Source organism: Zootoca vivipara, chromosome 3 (genome assembly GCF_965207765.1).
Source record: "Zootoca vivipara chromosome 3, rZooViv2.hap1.1, whole genome shotgun sequence".
Lineage (NCBI taxonomy): Eukaryota > Metazoa > Chordata > Lepidosauria > Squamata > Lacertidae > Zootoca > Zootoca vivipara.
The window spans coordinates 38,029,065-38,041,164 of record NC_142586.1 but is presented as its reverse complement, the minus strand read 5'-3'; the positions used below and the strand labels follow the sequence as shown (position 1 = coordinate 38,041,164).

The following is a 12,100-nucleotide window of genomic DNA, read 5'->3' as shown; positions in this document are numbered from 1 at the left end:
TGCACACAGTTGCTGGCCACAAATGTTTTCTGAGTTTTCTGGCGCTGAGAGATATTTACTAAGTTTAAAATTCTCCACAGTTTAATTTATGTATGGCGTTCATCCCTAGTGAGCACCACACAGAAATAAATGTGTTTATTCAGAATGTATCTACTGTATATTCACAGATTTCCCCAAGGAATTCCTAGAGGAACTCATACAAGTAGTCTAGAGCTAGGGGGGGGGGGAAGAGACTTTACCTTTACCACAAAATTCTCAGAATCATCCCCTGAACACTCTGAGGCAGGATAATAATCAAATATTAAATGCATAAATTTAAACTGCAGTGTTTGACAAGCAGCATTTTTCACATATATATTTGTAATCTGATGTTTGATATTTGACATTTGACAGACTCAGGCTGCATATATACCATACATTAAGCACCCCTTTAAAAAAGAAGGAGGAGGAGGATCCTGGGAACTGTCTTCAATTGGGAGAAAGCCGCACTCGCAGAGCTCAGGCGATGCTGGATTTCGGTGCGATGCTGGATTTCGGCATCAAAATTGGCCCTTGTGGAAAGGTAACTGCCTAGGTAGTAGAAGTGATCAACGTTTTTTCCAACGTTACACCACTGAGTTGGATTTGTGGCGCTGCAGAGGGGTTATTTGTACTTCTTGGTGCAGCACTTTGGTTTTTTGGTTGAGTGATAGGCCAAGCTTTTCCTAAGCTTCTGCAAAGATATTTAGGATGGTTTGGAGGTCATCCTCTGAGCGCGCACACACTACGTTGTCATCAGCATACTGAAGCTCTATGACGGTAGCTTACTCCTCACAGTACTACAATTCCCAGCACTGCAGTTTCCCCAGTGTTTTGGGGAATGTATTTAAATGTATGGTGTGTACTTCAGTGCAGCCTCTTTTTCCTCTGGCAGGTTCTTTAGTCACTCACTACTTTCTTTTCCCATCATGTCTTTCTACCTGCTTCCTCTCTGCGTTCTCCTCCTTTCATAGGCCTGGTCCTCCTACCCCTGATTCTCTATCCTTGGCCCTATGCTTCTTGCACACTCCTTCCTAAGGCACCTACTTTTGCCTAAATTTTGTGGTCCTAACAGATCCCCCTCTCTGCTGCAATTCTTTCTAAATCTGTCTCCTCCCATTTGTGCTGCAGATGTGAAATGGTTAAACTGATGTGGTTGCTTAGCAACCTGTTGATTCAGCTGATTTGTCGGTTAGTGCCAAGAGGGATGCAATGTGTTTTTTATCCAGTCATCTCATAAAGGTACCGAAGCCTGAATACCCAACAGCTCTAGCTGTGGGTTTTTCTTCTGTAGTTCCTAGAGAGCTAACTACCGTAAGATGGAGCTAGGTGGTGGGCGGAGGGAGGTGGATTTCCTTTTCTTTTCCTGAAGTGATTACTTGACAGATTTAGCAAACCTAGCTTACTGGATTCTGCTACCTCAGAGCTTTTTTTGACACATCCCTGGAATACCAGAGTGTTTCCACGTCCACGTTTTGACCCCTGTCATAGAATGAGAACAACTGCAAACTGGCCACTGGATGTTGCTCTGTGTTTCAGCATTGCGTACAAATGTGTAAATAAATGCAATATACAATGGCATGTGTTTATCTCTTTCTGGTGCCTGTTAAACTCTCTCTTCTCTCTCTCTCTCTCTCTCTCTCTCTCTCTCTCTCTCTCTCTCTCTCTCTCTCTCTCTCTCTCTTTCTGGTGCCTGTTAAACTCTCCTCTCTCACACACAAACACTCTTTCTGGTGCCTGTTAAACTCTCTCTTCACACACACACACACACACACACACACACACACACACAAACTTTCTGGTGCCTGTTAAACTCTCTCTCTCTCCACACACACACACACACACACACTCTTTCTGGTGCCTGTTAAACTCTCTCTTCACACACACACACACACACACACACACACACACACACACTTTCTGGTGCCTGTTAAACTCTCTCTCTCTCCACACACACACACACACACACACTCTTTCTGGTGCCTGTTAAATTCTCATGTGTGTGTGTGTGTGTGTGTGTGTGTGGAGAGAGAGAGAGAGAGTTTAACAGGCACCAGAAAGTTTGTGTGTGTGTGTGTGTGTGTGTGTGTGTGTGTGTGTGTGTGTGTTACAAGCTATCTTTAGTGAACATTCATTTTATCAGATCACACTATATCAGATTCATCAAAATATTTTCCCCGTGGGTTACAGCAGACTACCAATGTTTCCAGCAACAGTCTGGCACCCATGAGATAAACAGAAAAATAACCGAGTCAGGAATTGAGTCTAGAGTGCAAATAGGGGGAAAGGATTTCGAACACTGGGCCCTTCAGTAATCCGGTTTCCTGAGGCTCTTTATATATTACTCCGACTGACCGCTGCTAATGTGCTGTTCATTCAGCCTCCCAGCCCTCTGCATGGAGGAGGAGGGAATCCTTCCAGGGAAATTTGACCATGACATCCATTGCTGAAACGGCCGATAAAAAGACTAATAAGGAAGCAGCCACAAAGGAATAAATCATCCCACACGCCTCGCTTTGCAGCACAGTACAAAATGTACTCATGCCTGCATTTTTACAGTGTCGAATTAAACAAAAAGGGGAGGGGTGAGGATATCTAACTAGCATATGTGCAGTGAAACTTAGCTGTATGTTAAAAGAAAGAAAGGAAAAGAAACACCAAGCCCTCGTTCAGCCAACCCAAAGGGAAGAGCTATTCCATTCAGAGAGACAGACCTTCTTTCAGGGCCTGTGTGAATCATCAGAATAAACATGATTCATTCGGGATCCTCAGAGCTCGGCACAAGGTATGAAACGATTTAGTTGTAAGCTTCCCTTGGCAACTGCAACAGCAATATCTCGGCACCAGCCTCTGGTTTAATTTTTTTGGGGAGAAGCATCACATCCTATTGCTACTCTTAGACACTGATCCTCTCAACAAACCTCACTTCTCCAGTGTAATTTGGAGCATAATCTAGTTAATTGCCCTTGAAAGAACCTTGAAATTTTAATTTCCCTATCGGATATGGTGGTTCTAAGAACTTTCTTTTATGCTTTTCAAATATTTGCTTCGTGGGTAGCATTCAATTTTTTTGTGCTACAAGGGGATTTCTCCTCTGCCCATGCATGCCCCACGGCATCCCCAAACCTGCTCCAGAGATTTGGGGGAACCCCCAGAACAGATTTAGGAGGTGAGGGAGGGAACGTTCTGTTATGGAAGGAGAAACCCTTGCATGCTGGTTCACCTTAACACCACATTGAATACAACCTATCTCAATAACATTACAAATAATTTAGCCATGAGAGTGGATGTCCCGATTTTCATCAGAGAAATGTTGGAGGGTATGAAACAGTGTTAGAGAAGCACATCCAGAGAGATTTAGAAGGGACAGGAAGTGGTTCCTGCATATCTTTAGTCCCAATCACTATTGAATTAGGAGACATGGCTTCCCTTTGCTGGCTAAGGCTGGGGGAAAGAAGCAGGGCCGTCTTAAGGGTATCCAGCGCCGTGGTGCAGAACACCTCCAGCGCCCCCCGCTTGCTAGGCGCCATTGGAACGGCGGCTAGGAAGCCTGCTGTTGCAAGGGGGCTTGGCGGGAACAACGCACCAAAAGGAGCCCTTTCGGGCGCTGCTCCTGCCACCCCCCCCTTGCAAGCCTGCTGTTGCGAGGGGGCGTGACGGGACCAGCGCATGGCAGAGGATACAGTCGACCGCCCCCTGGAAGTGCGACGGAGGAGGGGCAGTGGCAGAGCTAGGCTGCTTCAGCAGCAGCACCTCGCTCGCCACCTCGAACATGAGCAGTGCGCGGGGCTGCTGGGCACCCCAGCCCAGCGCCTCTGATGGGGAGGCGCCCTGGCGCATCGTGCCACTAAGCCAAATGGAAAGGACGGCCTTGGAAAGAAGCGCTGGTGGAGGTTTACTGTGGTGGTTGTGGCAGGCAGTTGTGTTGCTGACAATGACCCTTTTCTTCTTTTCTTTTTAAAATACTACTACTGGCAGCTGCGGCCCTTTCTTTTCTTTTAAAAATGCTTGCAGCGGTGGTGACAGCTGTCGTTCTTTTCATCCACTTTAAAAATGCTGGTTGTAAATGGTTTATAGATGGTATATTACACCAGTTAAATGAGCCAAAATGTATAAAACAAGTAATAAATGTTGGAAATGTAAGGAAAAAGAAGGAACATTTTATCGTATGTGGTGGGAATGTAAGAAAGTGAAAAACTTCTGGGAAATGATATATAATGAGATGAAAAAGATGTTAAGATGTACATTCATTAAAAAACCAGAAGCTTTTCTACTTGGTATTGTAGGAGAGGATATTAGCAGACAAGATAAAAAACTGTTCTTGTGTGCGACGATGGCAGCAAGAGTACTATTGGCACAGAAATGGAAACAAGAAGAATTACCGACAATAGAAGAATGGCAGACAAAGTCAATGGACTACGCAGAATTGGGCAAGATGACAGGGAGAATTCGAAACCAGCAGAACCAGAGATTCTTGAAGGACTGGACTAAATTTGGGGATTATTTGAAAAACAATTGTAAGCAACAAATTACACTAATAGGTTTGCAAGAAGTTTTGTAAGGAGAAATATATGAAATATTATAGTGAAAATTTTGGAATATAGAAATTGGTTATTGTTTATTAAAAGTAATAGAGAATTAGGGAATACAAGGATAAGTTAGGAAGATTGGAAATCTTTAGACGTTGATGGAAGTCCAAAAAAAATATTGTATAAGATATGAATAAATGTTAAAGGATGTATGGAAAATATTTGCAAAAACTTTTACATATGGTTGTGGCAGCACCAGAATCTGGAAGAGAGCTCCAGCTGCTTCCCGAACTACCTCGAATGCAAGTGGTGTTCCTTCAATTAAAAAAAGAAAGTAGTTGCCACTACCGTAAGCATGAATTTTAAAGTAAAATAAAAGACGCAGGAGTGCCACCAACACCAACCCTAAACTCCCCCTGCCTGAAACAAGCGGAATTATTTCTCCTCAGTCCTTCAGCTCCTCTCAGGTTGCAGAAACACCACCACTGGATTTGGCCAAAGCGGGATCCTGTAAGTGAGCCGCCTCAGTGTTGGAACATGCCCTTGCCTCAATTGTGGACATTTTCTGCACTGTGCTGCCATTTCTTGTAGCCTCCCTGGGGCTTTGCCTGTAGGCTTTTGTGCAGATGGTTTCCAGCAGCTTGTGGTCAGACTGAACCTTCAGAGGCATGCTGAGCGCATGCTGATGGAACTCGGTCACGGCGAACCCAGTTGCCAACAGCTCCTTTCAATTTGAGCATAATTCTTCTCAGCCTGCCAGAAGATAAGTGGCGTGGAACCCAAAGATCATCGGAATGGCAGAACAATAAAAGAGCAAGACAGGGACAACACATGCAAATCTAATATCTCCCCTTCCCAGAAGAACCCACTTCCCAGCCTTTCTTCTGGGTTAACATCCATCCTTCTATGAAAATTCCATTTCCTTTCAACCTAGGCTAGGCTTTCATCCTGTTCAGCCTCCCAATGGCTTGTTTTACCCAGCTCTGCTCTATCTCACCCAGTCATTGCTAAGCCACCATATGTTGTTGGACTCCCAACTCTAACCATCCTCTGGGAAGCATGGCCAACGGTCAGGGTTGACGAGAGATTTTGGTTTTTCTAATACAATTCAAAACACAAACCTTTATTCCTGCAGTCTGAAATAGTCTGTTCTATCATCTCAGGTCTTTTCCATCCCAATGAAGCAGAATTAGGTGGATATGTCGTAAATCCAGCTTTAGATATGGGTCTGCACAAAAAATCAACTCATGCTGCGGAAATGTTTCTGTGTTGAAAGCAGTGGCCAACATCCAGAGGGGGGATTTTGTTGCTAATAATTTTCAAACTGATGTTATTCATCCCACTTTCATTGAAATTCTTGGAAATTTAAGCAGCTTTTTACTCCTTGCCAATGGAGGTTCTCTGCCTCAAATATGATATTGAATAGATCATAGCAATGTTATAAGAAACATAAATTTTGTGGTTTGAATAGAAACTGCAACATACCTTAGCTACAAAGCTGCTTCAATGGTTCAGCGATTAATCTTATCACCAACAGAATATTTTCACCCATTTCCCTTTCACAGAGAAAATATTCATTTTTATCAGAATTATTAACTGAGGCAATACATCTACTTTCTTCCCGCTTCTCACTATCTTAAGAGGTTTTTAATGAGTTTTAAAATGAGAAGCTTCTGTGTGATTTAGGTGATTAAGTCCCCCCCCCTTTTTGCACAAGGGGCAAATACTAATGCATGCTGCAAGAGTGCTTCCATTTCCACCTTGCAAAACGGCTCTATGCCACACTGAACATGGCTGTAATTGCATGTGCATCACATGTTCAGTTTCTGCACTGGTGGGAATCACCATGTATAAATGCAAAAAATAAATTCTTACAGAGTTGGGACCAATGACCATTTTCACATCCATTTTAGTATCATAACGGGATACTTATTCATTTATTTACTAGTTGAAATACTTACACCTCATCCTTCACTTTAAAAGGAAACAAAAGACGAAGAGCTGCTTACACAATCATAAAACAACAGAACAATCACAAATGCAATAAACATCAGTGTTAAAATTTACATCACAGCAACAGAATAGCTGAAATCTAAAAGCCAATTTGCTTCTTGGTCATTTATCACTGTTGTAGATCTACCAGTATCTTCCTAGCCAAGGTCCATATGGACTAGAGAAGTTGAATAAAACCATTTTTTGGTTGTTCGATTCTTTAAAAAAAAACTTATCTGTGTAGCAGATCTGTAGATGGAACGATTTTGTTATTCGACAGAATTGTACTTTAATTTCTCGCTAACATATTTATAAAAAGCAAAGTCAGCATAAGTTAACTCCTTGAAAAGTGGGCTTCAATAATAGTTTTTCCTCCAGAGGTAAAATCAGTCGAATGACCACCCTAATTGAGAGTTCCTCTGCAATGTGTGGGCAGGAGAATGAAATAAGCAACAGCCTGGTCTTTTCCAAACAGGGGAAGTTGGAAAGGCTATGATTGAAGGTTTATTTCAGGAAAAACGGCTGCATCAAATTGACAGCCACATGTTCTTCTCTCACATAAGGGTGGTTGAATTCTTTGAAATGTCTTCCTCTTTTTTTGCAATATAAATATAAATATATTCAGGAGCACTAAGATGAATATAGCTGGCTTCCATCTGTACTCCTGGGAAGAGCAGTTGAGGGGGTATTGAATCTTGTTAATCCCTCTCTCTGCAGGAAGGTGGAGAGGAAGGTCAGTGTACAGAGAAAGAGAGACAGTGATGGATATGGTGAAGGAGGGAGACAATGTTAGCACACTTCTCCGCCTGCTGTGCCCTTTGCATCTTTACTGTCCCCTGTTCAAAACATCTGGAAAGGACTACTTTTTGTGCATTCTTCCTTTGAATTTGAATCACCCAGCATCATATGACACAAAATGTCTGTGGCTGCCCCTAGTGGCAGAACTTGATCATTACAAAACTGTGATGTGACTGTTCACGTACTTCTTTTCTCCTCATAATATTGATGTTTCAGTGGCATGTATAAATGTAATCCATGTGTAACCTGAAAATTTAAAGCTGCCTAATTGCTTAGCTTCCTGGGATGCATTTAATTATACGATTTCAGTTTTATTTTGCCACTGCTAGGAAGCAGCATGCGAGAGAATGAAAGATAATGCCAGCAACAAATACAAAGCTAATATATAGCCTCCGTTTAATTGTGCCAAATGAAAGCAGGCTGGCAGCAGAGTTCCTAATGATTACACTCTGTTTTAATTATATATTTTATTTGAAGGCTTAACTGAATCGTCTTCTGCTATATTTGCACTGTGTTATCAGTTGTCACTGATCCCTAAATCATTTTCCAGGTTAGTGCTACCCATGATGAATTCCTTTAATAGCCCAAAACCCATGGCTGAAAACAAAACAAAACATTTGTTTAATTTAGACCTCCATTGGTCACCACACACCAGTAATTACAAGAGAAGAATGAGTATTTCTCGCTCTGCTTCTGGTGACAAAAAACAGAGCACAGTTGAAGTATGGCTGTGAAAAATTGCAGTATTGTTAACAGGGCTGTCTTTACCCAGGGGTGCGGACTACACGGGCACTGAATTCTGGGGGGCGTTGTGGTCTTTGCTGTTTCCCTCCTCAAAAGCCGAACAACTTAGACTTGTGCCCCTAAAAAAACCTCATCAGCTTTGAGCTGCCCCCGTAAAAAAAGTTCAACAACTTCAACCTGGCCCACCCTCTTAGGGGGCGCTGGGTTGATCTGTGCACCCCAGCGGCGAAAGACAGCCCTGATTGTTAATGCACATACTATATCCCCCAAAATTAGTGAGTGTAAGGCTTGCTGTTCAGTTGCAATTGGATACCTTTTCATTTGTTGTTGATGGTGAGGACCTGGGTCTTCCCAGGCCTAGCCCACTATGTCACTGAGATATCTGGGTGGTGGTTGCAGTGTTTATTACATAGCTGCCAAGTTTTCCCTTTTCTCACGAGGAAGCCTATGCAGCATAATGGAATTTCCCTTTAAAAAAGGGAGAACTTGGCAGCTATGGTTTATTATCATGACACACATGAAGCTTGGTAATAATCTGAACTAAAATAATTAAAAGCTGTGGCAAGCTGTTTACGCACCAAGCTGTATACAAATTCAGAAGTAAAAAAATGAACCCATGGAAAGTTGTTATACATGGGTTTCACTATGATTTATTTACTGCATCTGTATCCCACCTCCAAAGAGCATGAGATATTGTACATGGTTCTCCCCCTCCTCATTTAACCTCCACCACAACCCTGTGAGGTAAGTTAGGCTGAGCTTTGTGGTTGAGTGGGGATTTGAACCCTCTGACACTCTAACCACTATGCCATACTGATTCTACAAGAACAAATAATTTGGAGTTACAAAACCTTGAGAGAAATTTAGATGAGGAAATTTTCGGGGAACCATCCCTAAACGTATATCAATGGGATAGAAACTACTTGGGGAGGAAACTTCACATAAATTACTTCTTTGGTGTACAAACATTATAAGTAAATGTCTCTAGAATGCAATTCATCCATTGAACTGTCTCCTGTTAAACCTTGCAACATTTTATTTTCTCTCTCTCTCCCGTTTTGGATGCAGCACTTGAAACTGAGCAATGGTGCCTTGCCTGAGGCCATGCAGTAGGCTCCTTTCTGAGGGAGAATTTGAACCGCACTTTTTGAGGTGCAAATCCAGCACTTCCTCCTGCGGACCACATTCTCACTGCACCATCAGCAACAGATTGCCTCAGCACACTCCTCAAACGCAGCTAGCTGGAGGAATGGGGGAAGAGCAGGGAATTAATGTTGCACTGACATTTCATCCAAGGTAAATACTTTTGATCTGCCTTAAATAAAGAAGCTGACCCCATTTTTATCCAGTAAACAAGAGGCCCCTAGTGTTGTACTGAAAATCAATCTTCTTGTCCAAGCACTTGAACTTGTTTTCTATCAGGCTTTTGTGGTGTTTACCATCAAAAAGTTAGCACAACTACAAGGAAAGAGAGCCAAGAGAACAAACAGCCAAAAAGCATAACAGGTGTACAAGAACAGAGATCCTCCTATGAATTGTGTGGTAGAACACTGGCTCCACTCAGTTTCATCTTCTCCAACATTTGCACAAAGTTCTCCATTTTCAAATGGACACATGAAGCTACCTTATGATGAGTTACACTATTGATCTGTTTAATCTAGTACAGGGGTCCCCAGACTACGGCTCGCGGGCCAGATGCGGCCCAATTGGCCTCCCAATCCGGCCCACGACGACCCCCGCCGCCCGCTGCCGCCGCCCGCTCTTGCAGCACGCTGCACGGCGGCGTACTTCCAGATCTGAAAAAAATCGCCGAAAATCATTTCTGCGCATGCGTATGGGCCTCTCCCAACCAAGAAGAGGTCATTTCCGGTGCACTTCCAGGTCAGGGGAGGTGCACTTCCGGGTCGGGGGAGGCCCATACGCATGCGCACAAACAATTTTCGGTGATTTTTCCGGCCTGGAAGTGCGCCACCGCGCCAGTAAATGGGTGTGCGCATGTGCACTGGCGTGCACTCCCCCACCCTCTGGCCCACTGTGCGCACACTCTCCCGCCCTCCGGCCCGCCGCACGATCGGCGCAGTGGGCACTGGCCCAAAGGTGGGTAAGTCTGGGGACCCCTGATCTAGTACAATTACCAGCACGGGCATTTTCTCATCTAGTGTAGGACTGAAATTGCTTTTTAAAAAGTAGTTTTTTAAATACCAAAAAATGGTTCTTTGTTCCTTTCCCCCCAGCTGCTCCTGAAATGTTGGAGAATTTCAGTTCTCACCTAGATATCTCTGGCAAAATGACCACCTTAGTTTCAGCACCTCATTTTGGAACTTTTTGTTTTTCTTTCCCCTCGTCCATCTTACCTCCTGCTTTCTGTAGCATCTTGCCTGGTTAATTGTTCTGAGGTTTGTCATCTGTGAAAAAAAATATTCTGAGGGTTTGTGTTTTGGGGCTCAGGCTCCACCTCTGTCTTGTACTAAAATTATTTTTGTAACGGTGCCCTCATGACTTCCACAAAGTTTCAGATATGCCCACAGTCCCCAAAAAGGCTGGGGACCCCCTGCAGTAATCATTTTGCTTATTTTGTTTCCAAAGTTATGAATCAACTTGCAATTGTACAAGACCTTAACAAAAAGCTGCCCAGTGGGGTGCACAACAGCACCAACAATGATTAGAAACTGTCAGGTGCATTATTACTGTGTCTTTCTTCCAGGATCTCTGCACAATGAATGGCCGAGATGCTAAAACAAATATATGCAGTTCTCCAAAGTAGAACTAAAACATGTACCATTCACCAGGGGTTCAGTACATTAAAGTAATGGTGAAGGCATTAGCAGCAGTAATTGCAGAATTTTCAGCTTGTGCTTCCCAATGAAACCTAGCGCCTACTAGAGCATCCATTAACAACAACAAAACATATCGGAAAGAAGTTTCCTCTTGTGAGCAATTCGATTGCCTGAAAGGCCAGGCAGGAAGACTTTAGATTAAGCAAAGTAAAATATAAGCAGCTGGTGATTCCTATCACTGCTATCTGAGACGTTAAGATAGAAAGAAACCTAAAAGGATCAACAGTGTGATAGAAAAGGCTGGACCCAAACAGCTAGCTTTCAGGTGGATAATGTTCAGAATAGATGTAATGGTGGCAACAGCTACTGTTCTTATTCATGTATCTGCCCTGTCCATGTAGAAAAGAGATGTAGGAGTCTCACAAAGGCAAAAATTGGATGGTGAATAGGAATTGTTCACATGCAGGTCAGATTGTGCAATTAATTAGACACACCAAGTTAAATCAGGGAGCCCATTAAGTCCTGCGTGGCTCTGTAGACTCAGTCCCTCCTCTCCAAAATGCTGCATCTTGCATTTGCCAACTTCAATCTCTCTTTGTTCCTCCTCTTCTACCTCCTGCTAAGCTGGAGTTGCACAACTGCCCCCCTGCCTTCTGCTGGCTTCATTCCCTCAGAGACAGCAACCATGCTGCTAAACTGCAGCTAACTATGGCTGAAAATAAAAAAGTTAAAGATATATATATATATATATCTTTATATATATCTTTATATATATTGCTTTCTTTTCTTAAAAAATCAAAAAATCAAAATAAAAAACCCTGTAAAGATTCCCTGCAAAGATCACCCACTTCTGTAAAAACGGGAAACAAATTTCAAAGCCAATCTTAGATTTCCCGTTGTAGTCAATGGGGGAGAAAGAACTTTAGATAACAAAGATATGAACCCAAATTATTTGAAAGAAGAAATGCACAGAGCAAATCTGAAACAGAACCTGCTACTTTCCAACACTACAGCAACAAGGTGAATACTGTGGTCATTACACAGCCCTAATTTATACATCAAAAGTGATGGACAAATACTTAATCCCTTCTCCTGCATTGTGTCCCCAATTTCATCATCCCATATTGAATATGGTAAAAGAACTATTTGAGGATCCCTCGATGGCAAATCCCCACCCCCAGTTTTCTGCACGTAACAGGGTGGACATGGAGGCATTTTGCAGCTGTTCTAATTTTACTCTCT

At 42.9% G+C, this 12,100-nt stretch overlaps 1 long non-coding RNA gene across 2 annotated transcripts; it reads left to right on the top strand.

Moving 5' to 3' along the window:
• The first annotated feature begins 2,223 nt into the window (after window positions 1-2,223).
• On the top strand, window positions 2,224-11,577 carry LOC148686220 (uncharacterized). 2 transcript variants are annotated; one of them, XR_015948917.1, is made up of 4 exons: window positions 2,224-2,803; window positions 4,305-5,057; window positions 9,150-9,377; window positions 10,316-11,577. It is a non-coding gene; the product is annotated as an uncharacterized LOC148686220 (long non-coding RNA). The 2 variants fall into 2 exon arrangements; XR_015948918.1 differs by lacking the exon at window positions 4,305-5,057 and having other exon boundaries at window positions 2,560-2,803.
• The last annotated feature ends 523 nt before the right edge of the window (window positions 11,578-12,100 follow it).